This window comes from Crocodylus siamensis, chromosome 2 (genome assembly GCF_052110815.1).
Source record: "Crocodylus siamensis isolate JL-2025a chromosome 2, ASM5211081v1, whole genome shotgun sequence".
NCBI classification, from domain to species: domain Eukaryota; kingdom Metazoa; phylum Chordata; order Crocodylia; family Crocodylidae; genus Crocodylus; species Crocodylus siamensis.
Window position 1 is genome coordinate 153,463,503 of NC_143396.1, and position 25,911 is coordinate 153,489,413.

Genomic DNA, 25,911 nt, shown 5'->3' on the forward strand with positions numbered 1-25,911 from the left:
GGGAATAGGGGATACTCTGTTTACCAGGGCACCGTTCAAGGTTACTAGAAATAATGGCCACAAACTGGAGGAGAGTAGATTTAGACTGGACATCGGGAAGAAATTCTATATGGCAAGGGTTACCAAAATATAGAATGGGCTTCCAAGGGAAGTGGTGCTTTCCCCTACCTTGGAGGTGTTCAAGAAGAGATTAGACAAGCACCTAGCTGGGGTTACTTAACCCTAGTGCTCTTTCCTGCCTAGACCAGGGGGTTGGACTTGGTGATCTATAAGGTCCCTTCCGACCCTAGAAATCTATGAAATCTATTATACTGTATTAAATAAGCGTAGTGTTTGCTTGTGCCCAGCTGACCAAACAGTCTGGATTACTCTGTATCATCAAGTTGTCTTTATTACTTCTGCACTGCAAATTTTATCAGTGATGATTTTCTGTTTCCTTCAAGATCATTTTTCTCAGAAAAAAGTTAAATTTCATAACACTATGATTTGATGCCTAATGATGATCAAATATGATGATGATGATAATGATAAAGTTCTGTTTATAATTACTATCAAATAGCCAGTTTTTAATCATGTACCATGTTGATTTTGTATTTGTCTAGTTTCTCAATCAGATGTCATAGGGTACGAGGTCAAACATTTACAGAAGCCTAAGAATATATCAATATAATTTCCTTTGTCAACCAAATGTATAATCCCATCAAAGAAGAATATCAAGTTATTTTGTTTAGGTTTATTTTCCACAAACTCATGTTGATTCACATTAATATTATTTCCCTCCTTCAGTTCCTTGTTAATGAAGTCCCATATCAATTATTGGATTATTTGACCAAGAATTAATGATAGACAGTGGAGCCTCTGATCTTAGTCATTTCATTTTAGCCTCTTTCTAGTCCTTGGGAATTTTCCCATTACTTATGAGTTACTGGGCAGGTCTACACAAGATGCTTTCCTCAAGATTAGCACAAATTACTGAGCAGTCAGAGTCATGGTCTACACATGCAAACACATACTGCACAGTAAATTTCTCTGTTTGCGAGTACATTTGCTACCTGTAAATACAAGTAGCAAATTTAATCTCTCTTACTTACTGGGCACAGCTACACAAGACATTACATTGCCCTGTGATCGGTAAAGGTAGTACTAAAGGATTGTTCAGTAAAAACTGTGCAGTCGGGTGCACATGTAGATGTGCCCACTGCATAATAGTGCACATGTAGACGCTGAGCAGAAGCAAATTTGCTCTTAGTCAGCCCCACCACCAGGGGCCACCTACTGCCCACCCCCAGGGTCCTGGAGCTGGGAGCTTCTCCAGCCCCAGGGATGGGGCAGTTGTGTGCCTTTCTCAGCCCCTGGTCCTTAAAAGCCTGCAGGGATACCAGGGCCCTGGGCCACGTACAGCCAGACTCTGGCTACTGCATATCTCTGCAGATGCCCAAGGCCAGCTGTAGCAACATGGCCATACACCAGCACCACTCCCTAGCACCTCATCACCACGCAGCTGCTAGGCCCATGCTGTGGGCACTGCAGGCAACTTCCAAGCCTACCAGCACCCTGGCCCATGTGCAGCCAGCCTCTGGCCACCTGGTCCCACTTCAGCTGCCCCCAGGCCACCAACAACAGCCTTCCCAGACCCTACCACTGGTGCCTGGCACCGTATAACCCTGAAGCTGCCAGGCCCGCACTATGCCTTTGCACTGGGAGTTACACACACCTGCTCAAGCCCACCAACAATGGGACTTCCATGTGGAGGCCCAGGGAGTTGTCAAGGGAGCCACACTGATGTCCTCCCCAATGCCACATGTCACTTTCTGGAGCCCCAACTGCAGGGATAGGATGTTCATACTGTGGGGAGAGGCTGAGGTCCTCAGCCAGTTTGTGTGAAGCGGGTGTTCCGACATGTACATCTATGACAGTCTGTCAGGCCACATGAGGGAGTGCAGGAATGACTGGTTGCTACACCAGTGATGCATTATGGTCAAGGCCTTGTGGGTACAATGGGTCACCATCACCAACCACAACCACTAATCAGGGGCTGCCTGAAAGTCGATGCCATTTATGTGGCAGCTGGTTGACATCTTTGTGCCCCAGGACCCCAGCCTAAGCCATGCTCTCTACTCCAGCACGGATGGTTTGCTGGAGCCTCCACTGTGGCCTGGCACCCATGGTGACATGTCACCAGGTGAGGTCCCCTCAGGCTGCCAGGAGCCTGTCCCCCCGTGCTCCCTACCCCAGCCTCCTCCAGCAGCTCCAGGATCCCTGGCCAGTAGCTGCCCCACAAGCTCTGCATGCTCAGTCCCACCCAGGAGGCCAGGCTGGCTATGGCAACTCTGGCCACCAGCAGCTCCAACTCCTCCCCAGAGGCAGTCCCTTCCTGGGCAGCCAGATACCATACCCCTGCACCCTAGGACAACACTGAGAGCCACACATCCTCACCACCAGCAGGTACTGACTCAGGCCACTGGCCATGACTGCCATGCCTATCTGGTAAGCCCTGCTATGAGGGGGGGCACTCCTTCCCCTGCCCCTTCCCCTGCTCCCCTCCTGGCTTACCTGTGCTCCCCTTGGCCTCCAGAATCCCCACCACAGTACACAGGGGTATGGGAGACACTGCAAAACTTTATTGAGCAGTCTGTGCCCCCTCATCTAGGTGGATACTTGGAATGTGTCAATGCTGGCAGTGATGTCCTCCTTGGCTGTAGGGCAGGGACTTGTAATGCAGCCACAGGTAGTGGTAGAGATGGTAGGACTTGGTGGGGTTGTCCTCTGGACTGCTGAAGCTCAGGGTCCCATGCCAGGTTCACAGTTGCACCTGGGGCAATGTGGCAATCAGCAGCAGTAGCGCATGGTGGCTAGGGCACCTCTCAGTCCACACAAACAGCTCCTCATGGTGCACCCAGGACTCTAGCAGCAGGTGCATGCTTGGGGAGCAGAGCCAGTGCAGGTGGAGGGCTGGCCCCATGGTGCCTCCCCAGAGAGGCCCCCTATGGGAACGGTGGTGTGCCAGCAGCTCTGCATCCCAGTCAGCTGAGAACCCCTTGCCCCCCACATCTGGGTACCGTGGGCTTGGAGGCAACATAGAAGACAGGATGGCCTGCAGGAGGACGTGTGGAGAGTGCCTCTGGAGCCGTGGCAGCCAGTGTTGCCAGGCCTGTCCCAGCCTGCGAATGGGGTGGGGAGGCAGGCTGCTTGCAGCCAACACCCAGCAGGCTCCAGCACCTAGGCGCCCCCATCCCACTACCTCCACCCCAGGAGGTCACACAGAGCACTACACAGGGTCTGCACAGGGAAGGGGGTATTTTATTGGTGGTGGGTGGTGTGTGTGGTTGAAGGGCCTAGTGGGAAGGGGGGGATTATTTTCTTTAGATGTAAATTGAAGTATCAAATTTGCTACTTGTATTTACACAGCAAATGCACATGTATGAGTTCCATTAAAAATCATCATTAATGTTCTAGGCAGTTCCTTAGCCAGCTTGCCCTTGAAATTTGTAGATGCAAGTTAACAGGACCTGCTGGTTTAAAAATGTCTCAGTTTAATAGCTACTGTATTCTACAGTACAGTTTAATAGCTACCTGATATTGAGGTGCCATTGGAAAAAGAAGTGTGTAATACCACAGGGACAATAAAAAGACTATCATCTGGCTTTTTCTCAAATACCAAACAGAAATATTTATTGAACACTCAGCCTTGATGATGAGTGATTCTCCACCATAAGCAGCATACTTGATCCCAAAACATTTTTCTGTTGCATGTTATTGATCATTTTTTCAGCTACTTCTCCTCGGCTGCCAATTTTGAGGGACAAATTGTATTTGATGTGTTTGAGAGAGAGTGTCAATCAGTATTTACTGTAGAATAACTATTGTTTTTTGTGGCATTTTATTCTTATAGAGTGCATCCACATATTTGCTTTACTGCAGAGTTGACTAATTAGCTGTGAAGTAAAGTATCACTCTGTACACAAGCACTGGTACAGTAAATTAATTAACTCAACTATAAGACATACTATCTTATGGCAGGCTAACTGTGCTGAAACACATGTGTAGACAGTGCCAAAGGCTGGCTGGGGCATGAAAATGCCAAAGTGCGGCAACTGCCAGACACCCAGCTTCATGGCTCTGCAGATATTGCACCCTTGTGCCCCAGCCAGGCCCTCCACTGCTTGGTGCTGCCACCCAGAACCCAAAGACTGTGTCCCCTGTGGTCAGGGGCTGCTTTGCTCCAGTTCAAACTGCTGTGATCCTGGGTGCACAGTGAGTTCAGGAGCAGTTAACTCTGGCATGAACAGCTCCAGAGTTTATTGTCTTGCATTAATTTCACATGTAGATGTACCCAAAGTGATTCAAATGTGATAGAATATTAGGTCATGAGACTAGTGTCCTGAATAGATACTGCACCCAGTTGGGGGGGGGGGGGGCGTGTGGTGGGAGGAAGTTAAAAACCTCCATGAATATTTCTGTGTTTCCATGAGGTCCTGGTACAGAATACTTCACAGTAAAAAATAAACTGTATTTTATATGAAAACAAATATATGTCCAATAATTATACATTGAGAATTTCTCTCTCTCTGCAGTGCTATATAATTCATCTTTGACTAGTTTCAGTGAAGATCAATAACAGATTTGAGTGAATTAATGCAGGTGAGTGTCTGTAGCTCAATATCTATAAAATTATAATAGACATCTTAATTATACTATATTGGCTTTTTATAAGGTCTGCTATTTTTTTTCTCAGCATACATATGTTGACCTAATAGTTTTGAATCAAAGTGTGAATTTTCCTTATAGTTTATCTCATGTTTTTGTTTATTCACCACAACTTAAGATAGTGTCTTACAAGCAAACACATAAACAGATAGACTTCACAATCTCACTAATTTGAATTCAAGTCTGTGCAGAGATATACTGTTTTCATTGGTATCTTTTTGGTTCTGGAGTACTCACAAGTAATTTGATGGATTGCATTAGTCCATGGCTCCATATGGCTTGATAGAAATGTAAAATCCTATTGTACATATTCTTATCACCATAAGACTACTAATCACTTGTCGTGCTTTTAACTTTTAGGGCTTTCAAAGAATGATGAATAATTATAATTCTCATTTTATAGAATTGTAAACTGAGGTGCACAGAATTGAAGGCAATCAAATTTGGGTGTCTGACATTATAGTATTAGCATTGAATATTTTGGCATTAAAATAAATAGCTTGATTTGCAGAAATACTGATCATTCAATGGTGCCCAAAGAACTGTGCCTCCAGGTGATGTGTCTTCAGCACTGTCTGTGAGCACCTGCCTACTCAAAGTACTTAAAAGATGCCTGAGAAAGGAAATGGAGTGTATATGTTTGTTTAGGGTCTCTTAGTAGCTGTTCTGAACTGTTTTTGCAACACCAAGATTATTTTATATCTGTCTTCCAGTAGCACTCTGAGGCCTCAGTCAGAATCACACACCTCTGCTAAGCAAACAAACAGCTTGGTTCTTGCCCCCAAATGGTATTTTGCATGTGAGCTACACAGGGTTACCATGGCCAGACACAGTGGCATAATGCCATTGCTCATGTTCCGGATAGAAATGATCTGAATGCTTGCTGAGAAAAATAATTGAAAAGGAAGGAGCATTTAAAAGTAATCAAATTACTCCTTGGGATTAAATTTTTAGAGTCAAATTTTAGCCCTCCTTAGTCTGCAGCACAAAATCCTGCCAGAACCATATGGCTTGGCCACACTCCATGCCTGGGGAGCATTTACTGGTATTCTGAGTAAATGGAATGGACAGGGCCAGATTCTGATTGCTTTTACATTAGTGTTACTCTGTTGACTTCAGCAGAGTTCATCCTGATTTACATGGTCATATGGGAGAGGAGAAAACAGCTTGGGATGGCTTCATGCCTCCTAAATCATGACTCCTATCCACAGTCTGTAGCTTTATTTCCAAAGTGTTTGCAGTCTACATTGAAAAGCCAATGATCCCAGATTGCTCTTCCACAGCTCAAAGGGACAGGCTGGGAAGACAGATTTGAGAGGCTAGCTGACAGCTTCAAAGATCCTTATCTTTGGCATTGTCAGGTAGGAGTAGAAAAGTCCCTATTGGGGCAAAGAGTCTTCACCCAGGACAACAAGGAAAAGAAGGATTATCCCAGCTCAAACACCCTGCCACAAACAGCTCTCAAGAATTTTTTTTCGGGGGCGGAAAGTTGTGTGGGGTGCATTACTAAGCTAGTATTGTACTTTATGCTAGTATACAGGAGATAAAGAACAGGATGCTCAAAGGCAGGAAGCAAAGAGCTCATGTTCTCTAGTTACACACCTACTTTGTCCCCCATATGTCTACCCTTACACCCCCAGACAGGGCATGGAGCTGCTTTATACTCCTGCATTTGTCCTCAGCTGCTGATGACAGGATTTACAGCATGTTGACATTAACACTGAAAACAAAGGTGAAATATTAACATTAATTAGGAGTTTGGGATTCAACAAAGAGACATAAAACTGCTATTCAGAGCTACAGCTAGATGGCTTATAAACAGGACTGATAAATAATCCAAGCATAGCCTCTGGTATCCTGAGGTGTTTTAGCATAACAGATCTATCTGTCTGTCTAACTTTTTTATGCTGAGCCCATCACCATGCCATATGAGCACCTTGTGTCATATATCTTCTCCTGTGCTGTGACATCCCTGGCAATATCTAAGTGCTACCAAATGAGTTAAGAATGGAGCAACACTTCCAAGAGGGTCTCTTGCTGTTAGTTTAGCATTGGTTAAATGTGAAAAATATCTTCAGAGTGGCTGTTTCTGTTTCAGATAATAGAGCTGTACAGCCCCGCAGCTGACAACTACATCTCTTCCACTTCAGAATACAGAGAGCACCATTAAAGGGTTGACATTCACCATGCATAGTTGTTAAATTTATCATGGTATTTCCTGATCCAAGTATAGGGAATACTGTAAATAAGGTGATAAAGTAAATACACTGGTATGGTAAACGTCAAGAGTGTAATGGTACCCATTGTAGATTCTCTTGTAACCAGCTATTTTCTGATGAAAAATGTTCTCATTTGTTTACTGTTTTTGTATTTGAAAGCCGGTAGACAGTCTTTGCAAAATTAAGTTTACAAAAGTCACAGCTGAGAATCATCAGGTATGTAGTCTTGTTAAGAGAACCCCTTTTCTTTCAAAAAATAATCTTTCTGTTTATCCTGATCCCAAAAGATCTCTCTATCAAGACAGGTGGAAATAAGTTCAGATAAGTGATGGTCCTAGTTACTTTGAGGCCTGATCAAATCATCATTAAAATCATAGGGCTTGGTTGATTAAATCTTATAATGCCCCTTGATTAGCTGTGCTTTTGCAAACATGTTTCTCAGTAGGTACAGCTATGTATGACAGTTGGCTTAACACATCTCTTAGGACTGAAGAAAACTTTAATTACTGATACATTATTAATTCTTTTTGGGGGGCAGGATTCCAATAACACTATGAATGTGTTAGGGTTAAGTTCAGGTTGGTAGGGCTATGGTACAATGGTGAAAACAGGGGGTTCTCAAAGTGAGGTCTGGGAAACAAATGCAGCCTAAGAGTCCCTTTGATGCAGCCTGTGAACCCCTTTGATGTGGCCCACCATCTGGGTCTACCCCTTTGACATGGCCCTTGAGGGGCAAAGCTTTGGGAACCCCTAAGTTAAGAGTGTCTTACTATGCCTCCAGAGGCATGAGTTCAAGTCCTGCTCTGGACTCTGTCAAAGGCTAAAGCTATATATTACACTTAGACCATAATAAGGGTAATTAAAATGCAAACATCCATGGTTTAAAGCTCATTAATTTGTGCTAAATGACCTCTGAGTGTTTCAAAGTGCATCATTTCACCTGAAGAGTTAACTCTGGGCCATGCAATGGAGCTTATGTTAGAGTAACTTTAGTTTGCTCTACAGAGATAAAAAGATCAATCTACAATCCTCCAGCATCCCAGATTGCACCACTTCCAACTGCCCAGCTCACCCAGAGCAAGGATGGAGCCCAAGTGTCCTGGCTCCAAGCCATACCCTGGCTCACCAGCCCTGTAGTGACAAGTCAAAGCTGTGGAGGAAAGAAATGGTATTAACCTTTAACTTCTGACTGCTCACAGTGCATTCTAACTTCAGTACAACTTAATATTCCAAAAGTAACATGTAACTTCATGCAAAAGCTGCTTCCAACTATCAATGGGTACCTGGTTATTGAGACTGTGAAATCAAAGGCAGCTGGATATAATACTGGTCCTGTGCCCCATTGGGCAAGAAACAGGTTTATCCTAACCCCAGTGGGCCAGTAGACTTGAATAGAACTTCTGGAATTTAAGTGTATAGGAATACACAACTTCCCAGACCACTTCAGTACAGTAACACTGATAGTGGTCAAATGTTTAAGATGACAGACTGAGATCAAACGTAGGATAGCCTGCCCATGAAGGAAGCTTCTTTCTAGTCTTCCGATCAAAGGAAGACTCACTCCCTGAAGTATGTAGGTTTACTTCTGATCGTGGATGATTTCATTTTCATGTCAATAGGTATATACATTCTCCTGGGCTTAATTTTTTCTAGCTTTCTAAAAGTACAATGCACATACATGCTCTCGGTGAAGCTCATGATAAACTTTTCACTATCTGTTGGACAACATTTTTATTTTGAAATTCTTTTTCATCAGGAAAAAATGTGTATGTGAAGCAATTGAAAGGCTTTGTGAATTCATGCAAAGATATCCTTTTTTTTTCTTGGACAAGAATGAAGCAAGTTATGCAGTGTTTTGCAGTGTTTTGATTTTCCCATTTAAAACTGAGCTTTGTTTCTACTTCTAGTTCAATGTAATCTTTTAAAATATTTAAAAGAAGAAATCCAGCAAAATGTTTCATCCTGTGTGTATTGAAATGAGGTGATCGAAAATATTTTTTGATGTTTTTTTACAAGGAAATTTGTAAATAGGGGTTCACTTCAAAACTCATCTTCTAGTGTTTCTGTTTAACTAATGAACACAAAAAATCAATTATTCAGTCAGCTCTTGGTTTTAATTGTGAAGGATTGAGACCAGGACTGCAGTATCTAAATATTGCTCAACAATGTTTTCTGCTAATTAAGCAGCACCTTATCAAAGGATATCCATTCACAAAGGAGAGGAAAGTCCCATCATTTAAAGGGACAGTAGTCATTAAATATAAATGAGAAGATAGCAGTAAGGTTATGTTGTGTTAGCATGCATCATTATCCCATGGTGATTTTTTTTAATTATAGTACATTAAACTGATTGCATACTGTTTTGCGCTATACTACTTACAGGAACTGCTCTTGGGTAGTAAAGTATAATTACAGGGAATCATGTATCTGTTCATTCAACATCAATGATTTCTCTTCCTTTTAGTTACACGTTGGAAATAGAACACTTTACAAAGGTAATCTTTAACATTGATTTAATTGATCCAGCCATTCTCAGATGTTAAAATTGTGTAACGGTGTTTGTTTATGTAGACTTGTATCTGCCAAGTTAGGAATTAAAGAGGTATAAACATTAACATTCTTTACAGTTCTTCAGTTCAATGCACTGGGTCCTATTACAAAATAAACATTCCTTCCTAGGGCTAAAGCTATGGTACTACTTTAGGATAATGCTTATTATTCCTTTTTTAAATTCCTCTGAATTTGAATTTTCAAAACTGGACAAATTAAAGGGAATCATCTCCAAATTCTCCATTTCCAACCATTTTCCCCATGGAGTCACTATGTTTAGAAGATTAATGAAGGGATTAGGTTTGTGGACAACAAATTAATAGTCACCATTTTTTAATGGAATAACTGAAGCTGAAAACAGACATTGCCTTTGTGCCACCATAAAAGTTTTTATGGTGGCACAAAGGCCTTATAAACATATGCCCATGACCCTTGGCAAACTACAAATGCCCAAAATTGTAGCCACCCCAGTAGTATACATTTGTGCCACTTTTTTGCAGTGGGTGTTTGCTTTATGGTGGAAAAAAGCAGGCAGCCTGGTGCTGCCCATGCTCTCAAGCCATCCCTGGAGCTCCAGGGGCCTTATCCTGCTTAAAGGGCCTGATTCTGCATTAAGTGACAGACATCGCTCATTGTCCTACAGCATATCAACACAGAACTAGAGATTGGGTTCTATTCGTGTGCATCCAAATATCTACACACAATGATTTGTGTGTGAATTTCTGGATGTTGTTGCTTATGAATGGTAATGATAGCATTTACAAATTGCAAACTCATTTATGCTTAATTTGTGCTAGAAAATGAGGTTTTCTGCATGTGAATTCTACCCTTTGGGCTCACAGGTGATGTGTTTACAGTCAAACGGATAGTCTGTCTTCAAGATCTGTCCTGTTCTAGCCCCAGAGAAGTAATAAGAACCTCTTGCTATTTGGCTGGAGAAAAAAAATCTATTTTATGAGGTAAACACTGCAGTACTTAAACACGATTCCACACAACAACAATATGTACATAAGACATAGAGCAATCCAATCATAATTCTCTGATTTCATCAAGGTGTAATAATTATTCACTTTGGTCTTTTTATCCTATAAAAGCACCTTTGAATAAAAGAATGATTTTATTTCTTGCCCAAAGCAAACTAATATAGATGAAATAAGTGACTATACCATCTTAGAATAGCTGGATTACTGGACAACATAAGCTCAGTTTCATTTAATCGTTTTATCCTTCTAAGAGTTCACTGAAATGTACTCATCAGCAATATTGATGGTTGCCTGCTGTTCAGCATGAAAGAGCCCAAAGAGTAAGGTGGCTGATCTGAAGGACAAGGTGGTCTGATTTACAAATAGATCCACCTGTGTGTAGGTTGTTAGCTATTGAATAAGGTTCCTTCCTCAAATACAGCTGCAAGAACTTTATCATGCTCTTTTTCATCCTCATCATTACAAGACTTTCTGACCGCAGAGAATGTCAATAGATCCCCAACTGACACCTCAATGAATTTCATGTTTGTCTTGATCATCAGCATTTACTTACTGAGTCTGAAAAAAACTGTTTCACCATATGACAATTGGTTTGTGAACAGGCATGTAAGTAAGGGAATGTTCAAGAGGCCACTTACACCCACAAGTGGCCTAACATAGTCAGTCACAGGAAGGTCTCACTCCTTGCTCCCTCCAGAGAGCCAGTTGCCTGGAAATCACCAGTGCCCTCCCCTATCCTCTGTTTTTATCTGCCAAATGAAATTGATGGCTAGAAAATATTATTTAGAGATTTGCTTTTAGGAATTGGTTTGCAGGTAAAGTAGATGATATAGCATTAGAACAATAGTCCAGAGGAAAGGCAAGAGTTAACTAGTTCCTAAAAGTCTGTTTGTGACAAAGTTTCAGCCTCCAAGGCAGACACTGTGTCTGGGGCCAATGTACAAGCATGAATAAACAAGCTAGGAAATTTGAACAGTGTATCCATAACATGAAATAAGGTCACAGTGATTGGCTGCAGAGCCTGTGGGATTTCTGGTTCTGGTGAATGGACCAAATTAGGCAAGGGCAGCTCAGATTAAGGCACTGGTAAATAACCCAATTGAGATATATGCATGTAACGTGTTTATGGAAACAAAGGAATATGCTGACAGAACAGAATGTGGCCAGTATAACAACCACAGGGAAACCAGTCAATGGTACCCAGGAATGAAGAGTCATCAGGAAGAGAAAGAATACAAAAGGAGGGATTTCAGAGCAGCAAAGGATCCCCAAGGGGTAACCAGAGGTCACCATGGGCAAAGTGCACATCACTGGCCCATCTCACCCACCCCACTGGGAGGGGCAGGCCTCCACCCTCAACTTCCAATGCTGCTAACATCGAACATTCAAAAAAGAACAACAGTGCAAGGTTCACATACTGGCCAGATGTACCTTCCTTACATAACAGCCTTAGGACTCCTAGATACAGAACTGGGGAGAGGGATTATTTTATTTGCCTTGCCTGCGTTCTGCTAGGTCTGCCCAGAACAAGGCATCTCGGTCATAAATTCAATGCCAACAGAACCAGGTCCACAGAAGGAACAATAAATATGTCTTCCACCTAAGACATGTAGCTTCCACCCACAGAGGGTAGGAAGAGGAGAATTTTGCTCTTAGATGCTACACCACTTGCTTTATAGGGTTCTGTGAAAATGGCACAATCTTGCCCTCCATCTGGGGCAAGATTTTGCCATTGAGATTGATTTTGATTACTGTCTGGTGTTAATTAGAAGAAACTTAATTCATTCTTTATCTGCCCCTGTTTTAGATTTCATAGATTTCATAGACATTAGGACTGGAAGACACCTCAGAAGATCATCGAGTCCGGCCCACTGCCCAAAGGGCAGGAAGTCAGCAGGGGTCATAGGATCCCAGCAAGATAAGCATCCAATTTACTCTTGAAGGTGTTCAATGTAGGTGCTTGAACCACCTCCGCTGGCAGACTGTTCCAGACCTTGGGGGCTCGGACAGTAAAGAAATTCTTCTTTATGTTCAGCCTGAAACGGTCTCGCAGGAGTTTATAACTGTTCAACCTCGTCATCCCTTGGTGCACTCTAGTGAATAAACGTTCCCCCAAGTACTAGTAGTCACCCCTGATAAACTTATAGGTGGCCATCAGATCACCCCTGAGCCTACGCTTTTCCAGGCTAAAGAGCCCCATGGCTCTCAGCCTGTCGTTGTAAGATCTGTTTTCCTGACCTCTGATCATGCACATGGCTCTTCTCTGGACTCTCTCAAGCTTCTTCACATCCTTTTTGAATTGTGAAGCCCAAAACTGGATGCAGTACTCCAGCTGCGGCCTCACCACGGCCAAGTGCAAGGGGAGAATGACATGCTGGGATTCTGAAAATGTACTGAATTCAATGGGGTTGCCCTATATTCAAGTCTAGACATAATTTGGTTATTGCAAGTGAGACTTTAGAACAGGAAACATATTTGTTACTCTTTGGGTTTCTCCCAGTTTAAACTGAGAATAAATCTGTCCATAACAGTTCTCATCTGCCTAAAATGGCAACAGGATTGTCATAAACCTCACTACATGCCTTGTGGTTGGCTGCCATCCAAGCATGATATCATTATGCTAATGATCATGAAATGTCAAGGATTAGTTCTGCCTTGGAAAAAGTTTGAAAAAAAGAACAAAGACTAAACAAATTGTGTGGGTTATAGATGTATAGTTTACTAGCATTATATAACAGAACTGACAGCTAGTTACTTAGAAAATCCTCTATGTCTATGTGTGTATACATATAAAAGAATATTATTTAATCTCCATTAGGAAGTTAATTATATATAGGCTATTAAGTAGGGAATATATGATCATTTATATTTCTAAAGAGATTTGTACATATATAGCACTATTTACCTAAATGTTATTAATTTAAAATAAATAGTGTTAATAAAATATTGTAAAATAGGTTCATTGGATGAAGCATGTAGAAGATTTAAATATCAAGGAAAGGGGTTAAGTTTAAATACAGTGTTTTAGAGGTCACAGGAGACCCCAGATGGTTTCCTATTCATTTCACCTTAATGCAAGTATTATCAGATATATAGAGTAAAATTACAACTTTCTGAAAACTCGCGACTCTCTGACACTTACCATTTCCTATTTTAACATTAATAATTAAATGCTGGTTTTCTGTTATTTGTGTCTTGTAGTGATTAGGCTAAGATGATCTGTTCACTATTTAAAAAATGTCCTAGACAATGTATTTTATTTTTTCCAAGTTATCTTCTATTTTTAAAATATTATAAATACAAGAAAAAGGAGCTCTCAGAGCAGGGGGATCATTAAGAGGGCAAAAATACTGAATAATGGCAATGCAGTGACAACCTTCTTCAGCTGCTAATAATCTCAGAATTGCTGGAAACCGTTAGCATTCTGCACTCTAGAAACCAATGTACTATTAATGATATTTTGTTTCCCCAGGATCCACAGTAGTTTCATTATTATAAAGTTACCTGAAGATAAATTCTCTACATAGTGGAAGAAGTTGTTTGGGACAGAATTTTGCAGTGCTCAAGTGTGTCCTCATGGCACTGGGCCATGTGGGGACAAGACACAGCTCCACCACCCCCATGTGGGATGTAGAGAGAGGGACCTGCTCCTACCAACCTCAAGGAAGAAAAGTATGCTCTTCCTTCCATTGGGGAGGAGGGCTCAGGAACATGTTTTTTCCTTGCCCCATCTCCCTCATTTTACAGGAACCTCATTTTTAGAGGTCTGGCTATTGGCACTATAAGTAACAACTGGAAGCAGTGGCCATTGCTTACGCAAGGGTAAAGAATACCTATGTACTGAGCCTCTGTACTAGCGTACAAGGGAGGGAAGCTTCTTGTGTGTTCTTCCACTCTTGTACACTCATGCAGGGTCTGGCCTGGAAATGCAGCAATAACGTTTATAAGATGCTTTGTTTGACCTTGGCTGAGTCTATGTGAGACACTGACTGAACAGTCATTTAGTACTTGTATAAAGTAATGACTGCGCAGTCAGCATCTCATGTATAACAAGTCTCATGCGTCTCATCTTTAACAGCATCCCATGTATAAACAAGTACTAAATGACTAGAGTTACTGCACAGTAGGCTCCTTTGTGACACTGACTGTGCAGTAGCCCAAGACTACTGCGCAGTAGTGTCACGTCATGCTTTCTGCCACATGACACTACTGCTAAGTGGTCAAGGGCTACTGTGTAATCAGCATCTCATGTAGATGTGGCCCCTGTCTATTCTGAGGTTAACTGGAACAGGGGATGAGAGTCATTTGCATGAAATAGAGAAAAGCAGTCTACAGCTGCTTACAGTCTATAGCAAATAATGACAGTAATGTACTGCTTTTGTAGTTAGGCCTCTCTGAACTTGAACAGATTATTATCTCCTTTTTACAAATGGGAAAACTGAGGTACAGATTAGCCCAGAGTCACAGAAACAGAAAAGGGAATAAAATACAATTTTTGACTCCTAGCTCAGGGTTTCATGCACAGACTTTCCTAGCATTTTCCTAGTAAAATAGTCAGAAATCATTCTTACTAAAAACCCCATAGTATAGTATCTCACATGAGCAATCAAATACTTGAGAACTAATTCACAGCTACCTTTATTTCGAATTATAATCCAATGGAGTTATGTGAGCACAAAACTGGAGCAGTGCAGAGGTGAATCAGTCCTTCTCAACCTAGAGATATCAAAAAGTTTGAATTTTAAAACAATCTCTGGTTCTTCAGACCCTTCTGTTATTAGAATGGTAATTACTTGGGCAGTGAAATTTTAGCGTGTTTCTTGGGAGGACTTCAAATATTTGAACAAACAATTGAACATTTGCAGTTACTAGTTAGTATTTTGCTGAGGAAGAAACTAAGCAGTCAGGTTTTGTTTTAAAGAAGTGAATTATAAGGAAATAATTCAGGAAAAGAGAAGGGAAGCAGTAGGGGTGTGTGAAAACGGCTGTATTTGATTTGGATTTCGATTCAGTCCAAACTGGGGACAGTGATTCTATTCATTCATTTGGATTACTGTCCCCAGTTCAATTCAGCCAAATCTAGATCTGAAGTTTTGATGCTGATTAAGAGAAACAGCAATTCAGCCATAGACACAGCTTTAAATGTTTTTTTCTAAATACCTTGAGGTACCAGGCACAACTTGTGAACACTGTGGTGGTGAGGTGGATGGAGTGTCCCACAGGAGTGCTGGGGTGGGGAGGGCCCCACATGCTCGGCAGCAAACCAAGCATGTGGGGGGTCCCTCCGCACACCCCAGCTCAGTGATTGCCCCCCCCCCCCCAGACCCAGGAAGCAATAGTCACTGAACCAGAAGGGTGCAAGGGGGCCCTCCAGCATGCTCCATGGTGGACCTGGAAGTGGACTGGAAGTGCTTCTGGTCCATTTCTGGGTCTGCTTCTGAGCACGCTGGGGTACCCCCCGTGCTCTTGTGGGACACTCCATCCACCCCACCATTGCAGCATTCATAAGCTTCCTGGTACTTTAAGGTATGTAGAAAAAACATTTAAAGCTGTGTCTATGTCCTAATCATTGAATCTTTCAGAATCTTTCCGACTTGATTCAGAGGGTTCCGACTGAATTCAGAGAAATTAAAGGGTCTCCTGATTTGATTTGATTCAGATTCAGAGATTTGGCCACTGAATCAGGTTGAATCTCCACCAAATGGAATCAGGGGCTGAAGCTTCACACAGCCCTGGTAAGCAGGACCTGGGATGATGTCCCAATCATGGGGGATTGCCTGTATTGAATAGGATGCTCCAAATAATGTTATGTTTATTAGTCTAACACACAAATGCTTTTCCTGCTTTTTAGAGTTTTAAGTTACATATTCTGAGGTTCAGGACTGGTTATGCATTCCTTTGGATCAGTGTCACAAAGACATCACTGGACTGAGAACACAATTATTGTCATAAGGGTCTGCTGGAGGACAATGAGGTATGTCACTGGAAGCCATGAACCAGATATGTCCTGTAAATGTTTCCAACACTAAAAGGCTATGCACTATTATACCGGAATACTACTGGTCTGTTCACTTTCTTGCTTCCTTGTGGTAAGGGGCCATCTTTTTGTTCTGTGTTTGTACAGAGACAAGTACAATGTGGTCTTGGCTTATGATTATTAGCAGTGACATTTATAATATTAATAAATATATATTATTTAAAATCTTATATGAATTTAATGCTTCCTGCTATTGGGAACCACACACCACAGAATAAAGACCTGGAAAGCAGACAGAAATTTTGGTAAAAGCACTGGCTCTCTGTTTTCATTTTGCAAATCACTTTGTATAGACATTTCACTTATTTTTAGAGAGTCAAATCTCCCCCAGTAGAAACCACGAATCTACAGAAGTTCAGTCTTTTTCTCCCAAAAGAATGGCTGCTTCAAGAAAAAAATTAGCTGGGAACAACCAGGACTAAATCACTCCTAGGAAGGTTTCTTCTGGGACAGTGAATTTTAGTAAATGGTTGTGGCTTCTTACAGAAGAGAGCATAGTCCTCCAGCATCCCCTCTCCCCCTCCCATCCAAACCCAGGAAGATGGCAAGCCACTTACTACACTCTGAAGGACACTCCTCCTTCACAATCTCAAATTATGCTGCAGGGAAGAACAGGCTGACCATGAGCAGTCTGGGTCAGACAATCAGGGCTGCCTTACGCATTGCTTCCATTTGTCACCAGGCAGACTGAGAGAGCCTGCAGAGCGGGCTGAGATGTAAGCATATATGCCCCCAGCTGTATAGTGTCAGCACTGCAAGCTCTCCACTCTTCAGGGCCTCATCATCCAAATGTGTACATGAGGCTCTAAGCAAATTCTTCTACCAGGAGAACAAACCCAAGGGATTTCTCCCACATTTTCTGAATGTGTGTACTCAGCCTTAGTAAAACATTCATGCCCTTATAGACCTCTCTTCTCACAACACATCTATTCCCCACTACTTATTTTTCAAAGTCCTTTACTTCATTAATTGCCATAGAGGTTCTTGAGACCCCTGCTCACCTACTGATACATTTTAGAACCACTGGCTGCAGATTTAAATGATAGTTTGCTTCAGAGAGGACTTTCAGGACTTAATACACACAGCTTTATGGGAGGTCTGAGTAAAGTCAGAGTAATAGTTACAGAATCTGTTCTTGGTAAAGGGAAGTCTGTGTAAGCAGGAAAGATTTCAAATTATAATACAGAAAAAGAGAAAGTATAGTACATGTGTGGATACAAATATATCTGCTTCCTTATCATGTCAAGAAATCCTAAGGCACTTTACAAATGATGTTCAGAATATTAATAGGTCCCATTTTTGGATTCCATACAGCATAAGGAATAGGCTGTGTGAAGTTTCACTGGGTGTTTTATTTCAATGCTGTTTTGACTCATTTTGAGCTCAAAACTGAAATCAAAACAAAATGAGGGCACTCAAAACATTTTGAAAGTTTCAAAATATTTCAAGTTTTGAAGCTGGGATTGCAGGGAAACAGAAACTAAGGAGAGGGAGGGGGAAGAGGGGTGAAGGACTGCTCTGATATTGACGTGTAGTTGACCAGTGACTGTGATTCTTCCCTGAGGTCACTTCCAATCCCAGTGCTCTGGGGGAGAGATGGAAAAACATCATAAAAAGCAGCATTGTTTAAACTGAGCTTTCTCTGTGCCTTGGGGTCAGTTACTGAGCTGTATCTTTCAGGAGCTCAGCAGCATCAGAAAAAAGCTATCACTTCCTACTTGCTGGTCTGTTATTAGCAAGTGGGATCCAATACCTTTTACTTTCATAATACCCTTTTACTCTTATATTCATTCATTCCTTTCAATTTATTCCTCCCCCAAAATCCTCTTTTTGTTTTTGTTATTCTGATTCTTTTCCAAAAGAAAAAAAATCTGTGCTTTGTCTCCCAATGTGCATTCCATTCACTATGCAGGGAAGCACAACATGTATTGAATATTATAACATATAATTTATTCAGGAACACATACATAATACATTTATATAATTTATTTATTACATAAATACATACATACAATTACCTACATATATTACATGAATACAGATTACATTACAGAAGAACATACAGCGTTTCCAGCACACCAAACACACTATGAAACACACTATGAAGTGTTATGGAAAGGCAGCTGGTAAGCCTTCAAGGAGCGGCAAAAGAGGGGGTAGAGAGAGAGCTACAAGTTCCCCCTCCCCCAAAACTGAGACACAGCTTGTTTCCTACAACTAGCAGGCATGAGGCCTCCAGTTCTACTGGCAGCAAGGAGAAGGGAGCAGTGCCACTCTCTGAGTCTGCATCCTCTCCAAGAGCACCATCTATAACCCACACCAATACCACCATGACAACAAGCAGCACCAGAATGACAGTCTCCTCCACCCCCATTTCACTTCCCATACTGAGGCTTCCAATGCCAAAGGAAGAGCCAAAGGTGGATCTGGATCTGAGTGCCATGGCAAGGGAAATTCTGGGGAAGGAAGGGGAATCATCTGAGTTGGTGCTCCATGCCCCTCAAGTTTCTCCTAGAGCCAGGTCTCCTTCCCCCGAAGGCACTTCAGAGGAGGTTGAGGTAGAGGGTGTGGAGGCAAGTGGTTCAGCTGAGTCTGCTCCTGTTGCTGTGCCTCTTCCTGCTGAGGAGGGGGAAACAGCAACATCTACACATGCACCTGCACCTCAGAAGTGAGTGAGTAGTGTGGTCTTGGATCATTCTGAGCTGGCAGATGATCCCACATATGTTATCTACCTGCACTGCTGAGCCAAAACCAGCTGGGGCAAAGGAAAAAATCACATGAGCACCATGGGGATGCTGATACAGCTCCTCTGGCACCACCCCCTTGTCCTTGCTCCTCCTCAGCTTGGCACCAGTGGGAGCATGCCCCCCCCAAAAGTCGCCCTCTTGCTCCAAAGCCCCCATCACCAAGAAGCAGAGGCAGGCCACCCTGGAAGAGTAGGGGAAAGATGGACAGAAAGCGTGGCACATTGGAAAGGCAAGTGAGATCACGTAGACCATTGGGGAGACATTTGCTGTGGATGGCCAGCCCTTCTCCTTAGTTGAGCAGCCAGGGTTCAGGCAGCTCAAGGCACTCATGGTCCCATCATAACAAGTGCCTGCATGGACCACCTTCAGCAGGAAGGTGATGCCCTCCCTGTATGGGGCATGCAGGGGGTACTGGAGGAAGGAGCTGTGCAAGGCAAGTCTGCAGGTGGCCTTACACTTCACCTCAGACATCTGGAGCAGCCAGGGTGGAGATCATGCACACCTCTCCCTAACAGGGCACTTTTAAAACCAGTCAGGCCATCAGTAAGCTCTATTTCAAGCCAAGGTGATGGATAAGTCCCACATGACAAACAAGATCATGGGGGCCATGAACTGCTTGGTGCAGGGGTGGCTCATTGGACTGGGTGAACTCACCATCAGATTCATGGTCACTGGCAACTGGGTCAATATGATCAAGGTGGTCCGTGATGCCAACTTTGTTGGCAACTGCTGTGAGGCACACAATTTGCACCTTATTGTCAGGGATGCATTGGAGGGGGGCAGGGATGCTGGCAGTGGTGATGCATAGGGGGTGCATGGGAAGAACATTTGTACATCCCCTGACAGGCCACACTCCCCACTTAGGCAATGGGCAGGGGTGGAAGTTGGTAAAATTAGTGCCCCGCCTGTGAGCGCTGGCTGGGGAGTGGGAGCGCCAGATGAAGTGCCATGTCTGGGAGTGCCACAGCCAGTTCTGGGAGAGCTGTGGTTGCATCCCAGTTGGTATTATCCACTGCAGGGGACACCTCCCCCTGTTGGTGAGATTGGCCATGGGGGGGGACTCTCTTCCAGTTGCTGACTGGTTGCTTTGGTGGCTCATGACCCCCCACTAAGGTGGCACCAGTTACCCAGGGATGCCAGTGACAACACCAGCACCACCAGCAAGCTCATTTCAAATGCAGGAAGGTGGCAGCCTGCTTTTACCGGAGCATCATAGTGGGCAAAATGTTCCAGGACAAATAGGCAGAGCTGAACATGCCACAGCACAAAATCATGCAGGATGTGGAGACTTGGTGGAATTCCACATACCTGATGCTGGAAAAGCTGGTGGAGCAACAGAAGGGCATCCATGAGATTTCCTTGCTTAGGGAGTTTGGGATCAGCAGCCTCCTTAACAGAGCTGAATGGGATACCATCTCCCAAATCTTGGTGGTCCTCAAGCCTTTCTTCGAGGCCACTGAGATCCTCAGTACTGGTGATGCCCTCCTTGGCCAGGTCATCCTGGCCAAAGAACTTCAGAACCAAATGGAGAAGTTCCAGGGGATCAATTTTCCTGGCTGGGTAAGCCATTATCACCAGACATGCTGGCACTGGTGATGTGGCTGAAAGAAGGCACCAGGAGGTGGCTTGATCCCTTTTGGTCCAGTACAGTCCACATTCTGGCTGCCATTTGTGACCCAAGGCTGAAAGGGAGCATCAGCAAAACCCTTGATCAGTGGATGGAGGTGCTGGTGACTCAGGGAGAGAGAAGGGCAGAGGCGGAAGAGTGGAATCCACTGTCCAGTGCCAGCACACCATACAGCAGCCAGTCTCCTCCTCCACCACAAGCGCTTCCAATGCAGGCCCAGGCAATGGCTTCCATGGTGGGGTCCAGAGACACCAGACCCCACCATCAAGCAGGTAGCGCTCGGGTCTTGGTGGCTGCCTATCTCAACAAGGATGTGGAGCTACTGCTGTGTGACCCCTTTGCCTACTGGGCAATTCAAAGCCAGACGCGGCTGAATCTCACCACAGTTGCCCAGGAGCACGTGTCCTATCCACCGACCAGTGTTCCAAGTGAAAGGGTGCTCAGTATTGCCAGTGATGTAGTGGCACCCTCCACACCTCCTTCAATCCTGGTTTGGTGGAACACCTGGTATTCCTCAAGGTGAACCTCCCCCTTCTGGGCTTCTTTAAGCTCCACGCGCAGATGGAGTGAGTGCCACCCTCCTCACTCCATCTGCACTTTTTTTTTACCCTTGGGTTTCACAATCATTTAGTGCCCCACTCTCAGAGCTGGGAAGGGCACTCACTGTATCACCAGCCAGTAGAGGAAGAATATGTCCCTGCTGAGCTCCAGTGCCATGATTAACTTGGTGCCTCAGGTCATGCGCATGACCACTAAAACTACACCCAGCCAGGGCTGGGAGGCCTGGTGGGACTGCCATCAGTATGGCAACCCCAGGAAATGACAGGACCAAGGATCTCCCTGATGAAAGGTAGGTAGGAGGTGCCATAACCTCCAGCCTCTACATGCATGCACAGTCCTGGCTGGGGAATCCCCAGACCCTTCACATCTTTGACCGGCCTGAGGCTTGCTGGTTGCAATGGAGTTGTGAGGCTACAGGTGAGCTCAGCTTAGCTGCCTGGGATGCCAGCTTTCAGGATGAAAACCCCTTTTTCAGGCTGAGGAAGCACCTGCAGTTGGTGTGTGTGCCTGTCTCCAATCTCTCAGACCTAATCCTCAAAGAGAATTTACAAACCACTTTGCACAGATGAGCCTATGAACTGCACTTCATCAACTTCCTAGGCACAGAAACTCATGGACTTGATATAGACATTGGAATTCTGACACACTACAGCCTGCTGGACATCTGACTCCCCAGGTACCTCTCCACTTCTACCTGCAATACTACATCCCCTTTCCCCCCACCCCAGCCTGTCCCTCACCCCCTGACACCTCCATTTCCATTTTCACTGACTTTCTTACCTGCATTGCATGCCAGCCTCTGGCTTCTTTACTATTCCTTCTGTCCAGGAACAGCACACACACCAACTGCAGGTACTTCCTTAGCCTGATGAAGGGTTTTTCAACCCAAAAGCATGCTAAAATATATTTCTCCAACTATTCAGTTGGTCTACTAAAAGATATCAGATTGACCCAAAGAATCTTGTCTGCCGGTTCCATGTCCTTAGACTAATACAGCTACAACCTATACCCTTAGCACCTGTCCCTAGACAGCTCACTGAAAGGAGGCAGGGCCCAGGGCACATCTAAGCCCCAAGGCTGGGGCTGGCAGGGAGAGTTCTCTGGCTGCTGCTGGAGAAGAAGCTCCTGCAGGAAAGGAAAGAAAGGCTCTAGTCTGTGACAGTTTGGCTGCCTGAGATGCTAGTACTACTGGGCTGCTTACTTACCTGTTGTTATTTAAAGTGGTGGACCACGATAAGGCTGTAAGGGAGGAGGAGATCTCATTAGGGCACATTACCATGTCAAGTAGTGGCCCCAGAACCAGTGAGGGCATGACTTAACACACGCACGAAGTCATGTGTCATGAGTTTTGCTTGTCAGCAGCTTGAGGTGCAGTTTCCCAGAAACCCCTGTACCTATCTCATTAAAACTTGGCAGGCTTTGTGGCCTCATCAGGGGTTAGCATGCCTGCTGCTCTCACCCCCATGTGCCTTCACACTTACAAGTGACACAATTTTTGTTCTGAACAGTTTGAGATGCAGTTTTCCAGAAATCCCTTCACCTACATCCTTGAAACTTGACAGGCTTTGTGGCCTCAGCATGGGCTACCCTCCCTGCTGCTTTCATTCAAATAAGACATGAAATGACAAAATTGTAGACATTTTTTGGATTCCCCATTATAGCCTGTGGGTGAAATGTTGAAATGCGTCAAAACAGCAAAACAGTTTCAACAAAATGAAACAGAACAGTGCTTCGAAACAAAATGAAATGAAATGTTGTCCCTTCGTAACTGCAAAATGGAAATCAAAACTGAATGGTGCTCTTTCGCACAGCCCCCCTGTTCATGTGTCATCTGTGCAGTAGGATCTGGCCACGTAATAGAACTGTACCTGGCCCCTGCATGAGAATCCAGTGCTTTCTGCATTGCAAGAGAGGTGCTGAATTGATCACATATGCAATACTCCTGGCCTCCCCCCTACCACTTTTCATATGACCAAAAAGAGAAGGGAAAGGAGATGAGAAAGGAAACATATAGGACATAAAGAAGCTGTAAATCTGCCCACTTTTCTCCTGATCAGATCTTCTCTACTCAAAGGCAGGAGAGAGTTGTGCTTATAGATGCAACAAAATGTCAGGCTTAGATTTAATAAAGGTGAGATGGTTAATGCATAAACCAAATAAAGAAAATGCATTGTCTGTGGAAACTGGAACTGACTGCAATAAGTTTCACATTGTGTTGGTAACATTAATGTATGTTGCTCACTGAATTAAAAGTAAATACAGAATAGGCATGTTCAGCACAACAGAACCCATAGCAACCTTATTTTGTAATTAGAGCAAGTGTTAAACATTCATTAAGATTTTCATGAAATACAGTTGGCTTAATTTTTTAATTTTTAGTCTGGTTAGTTATACATGGGATATTAAACTTGGCATTTTGCAGGCACTAAGCCTACAAGCATTTAAATCATAACATAGATCTCTCCTTTAAGTACTGATGAGAAGGGAAAGCACTTAATAGTTTTGAGACATATGGTTAATAGGCCCATATTTTCCATTTATAGCTCTACTATTATATTTTATTTTGCAAATTTGTAGATATTTGAAAATTAGCATTCATATGGTCCTTTTGTTTTGGATTCAGTGCATGAGGTATGTTGCTGCATTCTAAGGCCAAGTGTACAATGAGCCCTGTTTATATGTGTGAGTTCAGTGGTTGTCCTTTACAGAAATGTTACAAAGAATCCTCGGTATAGAAAGACATTTTAAAATCCCATAAATGTAGGCTTTATAACGTACATCAAACTTATGGCCCATGGGATGGATGAAACCATTTCATTTGTTTTGCCAAGTTACTGGACAGGCAGCCAATTGGGGGTGTGGCCAACAGTGGGCATGCCTTGCCATGGAATCTGAGGCATCGCAGTCCTGATGGACGTGGCCATTTGTGGCGGGGGGAGGTGGGGAGAGGGTGAATGAGGACTATATAACACAGCCCTTGCTCATCCTGCAGCTGCCTAGCCCACCCTCATTTGCATGACCTCTACCAAGGCAAGCATCCACCCGACCTCCAGTCAATTTCTCTACTCACCACCACCTGATTGACTCCACCTTGACGGCCACCAACATCCCATTCCCTGAGCCAGATCCAGCCTGCAAAGGGCCCCTATGTTTGATACTCCAATGTACACTATGGGCCAGGTTTTCAAAAAGCTCCATCCCTCTTTTAGATACCAAAATCATGGGTAGGATTTTAACAAGAGTTTGGCATACTGGAGCTTGAATTATTTTGAAAAATGTGACCCAAGGCCTCTCACAGTGGGAGTTCAGCTGCTGAACACTCTGGAAACACTGGCATCTATGTATTTAATTATTCACTATTTACGTTTAAATATTTTGTAGATTTCATAGACCTCAGAAGATTGAGTCCAGCCCCCTGCCCCAGAGGCCCGAAGTTAGCTGGGGTCATAGGATCCCAGCAAGATAAGCATCCACATTTCTCTTGAAGGCATTCAAAGTAGGTGCTTGAACCACCTCCAATGGCAGGCTATTCCAAACCTTGGAGGCTCGGACAGTAAAGAAATTCTTCCTTATGTCCAGCCTGAAATGGCCTTGCAGGTGTTTATAACTGTTTGACCTTGTCATCCCTTGGGGCACTCTGGTAAACAGTCGTTCCCCCAGATCCTGGTGAACACCCCTGATAAACTTATAGGTGGCCATCAGATCACCCCTGGGCCTACGCTTTTCCAGGCTGAAGGGTCCCATAGCTCTCAGCCTGTTGTTGTAAGGTCTGTTTTCCTGACCTCTGATCATGCAGGTGGCTCTTCTCTGGACTCTCTCAAGCTTCTCCACATCCTTTTTGAATTGTGGAGCTCAAAACTGGATGCAGTACTCCAGCTGTGGCCTTACCAAGGCCAAGTACAAGGAGAGAATGACATCCTGGGATTTTCTTGAGAAGTATCTATGGATGCAAGCCAGAGTTTTGCTCACTTTACTAGCCACAACATCACACTGAAGGTCCATGTTCATCTTGAGGTCAATCATGATCCCAAGTCCCTTTCATCCATAGTGCTGGCCAGTGTAGCACTGGTGAATCTATAAGGATGCTTCAGATTTTTCCCCCCAAAGTGGAGAACCTTGCATTTTTTGGTGTTAAACACCATCAGGTTCTCATCCATCCATTTCCTGAGCTTATCAATTTCAGCCTGGATCGCCCTCCTGTTCTCAGGTGTGGATACTTTACCCCAAAGTTTGGTATCATTGGTGAACTTGGCCAGTCTGCTTCTGACACCATTGTCAACATCATTAATGATGATGTTGAACAATGTAGGTCCAAGGACAGAGCCATGAGGGACCCCACTGGTCACAGAGCACCATGATGATTGACTTCCGTCCACCCTCTGGGTCTGACCACTAAGCCAATTCCCCAGCCAGCAGATCATGGTGGACCCAAGGCTGCATTTGGCAAGTTTTGCCAAGTGGTGATCATGGGATACCAGAT